Source organism: Mesoplodon mirus (assembly GCF_964341445.2).
Source record: "Mesoplodon mirus genome assembly, chromosome: 12".
Taxonomy (NCBI): domain Eukaryota; kingdom Metazoa; phylum Chordata; class Mammalia; order Artiodactyla; family Ziphiidae; genus Mesoplodon; species Mesoplodon mirus.
The window spans coordinates 16,250,551-16,253,788 of NC_138988.1; the positions used below are offsets into that span (position 1 = coordinate 16,250,551).

General features: G+C 45.8%; 1 pseudogene across 1 annotated transcript; it reads left to right on the forward strand.

Moving 5' to 3' along the window:
- Nucleotides 1-1,134: 1,134 nt before the first annotated feature.
- Nucleotides 1,135-2,070, forward strand: LOC309813518 (ubiquitin-conjugating enzyme E2 Q1-like; annotated as a pseudogene). Its single transcript has one exon. The product of its transcript is annotated as a ubiquitin-conjugating enzyme E2 Q1-like (transcript).
- Nucleotides 2,071-3,238: the final 1,168 nt, after the last annotated feature.

Below are 3,238 nucleotides of genomic sequence, written 5' to 3' on the forward strand. Positions count from 1 at the left end.
ATTGAGGTAACACTGATTTATAACATTATATGAGTTTTATGTGCACAGCATTATACTTCTACTTCTGTATACCCTACAATGTGCTCACAAGACAAGAAATAACAAGTGTTGGTGAGGATGAGGTTGGTGGGAATGTAAATTGGTGCAGCCACTATGAAAGTCAGTATGGAGGTTCCTCCCAAAAAATTTAGAATAGAACTACCATATGATCCTGTTATCCCACTTCTGGGCATTTATCCAGAGAAAATATTTTTCTTAAACACAATTTTCCTTTATTTGAACTGAAACACTCAGTTATTCTGTAATGTGTATAAAAAGAAGAATTTATCGCAGGAAGAGAATAATTATAAAAGCATATGCAAAATACATGTCTAAATCTTCTATTCATATAATTTTCTTGTAAAAGTATCATTATGACATAATTATAGTTTATCCAAATCCCAATGTAAAATTAACATTTCAAAGATGTAATAGAATTATAATATTTTTCCTGCAGGCCAAAATATTTTATCAGTTCAACCTAAATTTATAATCTTCCAAACTTCACAGGAAGTATAAGAGACCATCTAAGGGAGGTGGGGCTGCCGAGGAGGAGGAGGAGGAGGAGGAGGAGGGGCGCCTGGCTTCCGGCGGCTGGGGGGCTCCTGCGAGCAGAGGCGGGGGGGCCCTGTCCCGGAGATGGCGGTGGCGCCATCTTGTCGAAGGGGGGATCAGGAAGTGCGGACGGCCGGGGCGGCATTGGAGCCTGGAGCAGAGGCCAGAGGCTACCGCCCGCCAGCCCTGGGGCAGCAGCAGCAGCCGGGGTGGGGCAGCAGCCTGGGGGGGGGGGCAGTCCTGGGATGGGGGGCGGGGCCCGGAGCCGGGGCCCTGCCTGCGTGGGGAGCTGAAGCTGCTCCAGTTCCTTCTCCCCCGTGGCCACGAGCGCTTCCACATTGCCAGCGCCTGCCTGGACCAGCTGAGATGCGAGTTCCCGCTGGCTGAGGCCAGAGGGGCCGGGACGAGGGCCGCGCCCAGACTGCATCTCTCCCCACAGGGGTCGGTGCCTGGGGATCCCGTCCGCATCCACTGCAACATCACGGAGTCATACCCAGCTGTGCCCCCCATCTGGTCAGCGGAGTCTGATGACCCTAACTTGGCTACTGTCTTGGAGAGGCTGGTGGACATAAAGAAAGGGAATAATACTCTGCTTTTGCAGCATCTGAAGAGGATCATCTCCGACCTGTGTAAACTCTATAACCTCCCTCAGCATCCAGATGTGGAGATGCTGGATCAGCCCTTGCCAGAAGAGCAGTGTACACAGGAAGATGTATCTTTGGAAGGTGAAGATGAAGAGATGCCTGAGGACACAGAAGACCTAGATCACTCTGAAATGAAAGAAGAAGAGCCAGCTGAGGGCAAGAAATCTGAAGATGACAGCATCGGAAAAGAAAACATGGCCATACCAGAGAAAATTAAAAAGAGCCAGAGGCAAGATTACTTAAATGGTGCGGTGTCTGGTTCGGCGCAGGCTACTGACCAGGTGATGAAGGAGCTCAGGGATATATACCGATCACTGAGTTTCAAAGGCGGAAACTATACAGTCGAACTCGTGAATGACAGCCTTTATGATTGGAATGTCAAACTCCTCAAAGTTGACCAGGACAGCGCTTTGCACAACCATCTCCAGATCCTCAGAGAAAGGAGCCGACTTCATCCTACTTAGCTTTTCTTTTAAAGGTAACTTTCCCTTTGATGTGCCGTTTGTCAGGGTTGTGTCTCCAGTCCTCTCTGAAGGTGTGTTCTGAGCGGAGGTGCCATCTGCATGGAACTTCTCACCAAGCAGGGCTGGAGCAGTTCCTACTCAATAGAGTCAATGATCATGCAGATCAGTGCCACACGGGTGAAGGGAAAAGCACGAGTGCAGTTTAGAGCCAACAAATCTCAGTACAGCCCGATAAAGCAGGCCTACAAGTCCTTGGTGTAGATCCACGAAAAAAACGGCTGGTACACACCCCCGAAGGAAGATGGCTAACCCAGGAGTGCCATCCCCTTCCTCCTTCCCCAGGCATCACTGGACCAATTACCTTTGAATGCTGTATTTGGATCTCCCGCTGCCTCTGTGGTTCCCTCCCTCACTTTTCCTGGACATGGTAGCTCTGCCTATTGCAGGACAATGATGGCTGTTCTAAATGCTAAGGAACAAAAAAAAAAACAGACACAGAACTGTTTCAAGTACTCAAGACTGACTGACAGACCAACCAACCATCTGGCTGGAACCTTTGTTAGCAGGCATTCTTATAAAAGAAACTTTCGAGCCTCATTATATTGCTGGAAACTCAGCTGTGCTCCAGACTAGAGCCTCCTTACCTATGCTCTGGATTTTTAATTTATTTTCCCTTATTTCATGTTCACTGCTTTTTTTGGTTACAGTGTATGATGGATGTGTATGAAAAGAAAATGTAACTTTGGGGAAACAATTACAGTTTGTTAACTTGAAAAAAAAAAGACTATCTAAAACTCTACTAAATTTAAAATGAACAAATTTAATACCAGGTTTATAAACACGACACAAAAACACCTCAGATGACGGAGAGAATAAATTTTATCTGTCCTAGAGTCAAGTCTACATAAATCTATTTTTCTAGATAATACAGGTGAAGGTTTTTTCTGTAATCGAGTAAAGGAAACTTAATCAGCTTGCCTCGACACAGTGAAAAGTTTTCTTTGGCGACGGTCAGTAAAGTGGCCAAGTACCTGATAATTATATTATCAGATGTTAATATTTCACTTCTGGTTGCTTAGCAGCCACCTATATTTTATTTTATTTTATTTTTTATTATTTTTTTTTTTTTTGCGGTACGCGGGCCTCTCACTGTCGTGGCCTCTCCCGTCACGGAGCACAGGCTCCGGACGCGCAGGCTCAGGGGCCATGGCTCACGGGCCCAGATGCTCCGCGGCATGTGGGATCTTCCCGGACCGGGGCATGAACCCGTGTCCCCTGCATCGGCAGGCGGACTCCCAACCACTGCGCCACCAGGGAAGCCCACACCTATATTTTAGAAAATAATATTCTATTTCTCTGCCTATATCATGCATATCATTTTATATTATTTGGAAAATACTGAAAGGTATTAAGGAAATAAAAGCGTGCCATGTTCCAAACACAAGATAGTTATTACTGTTAACAGTGTATTGTATTTCTCTCCAGAATTTATTTTCTAGAATTGTATTTTATATATAATTGTCTGCATCTTGTTTT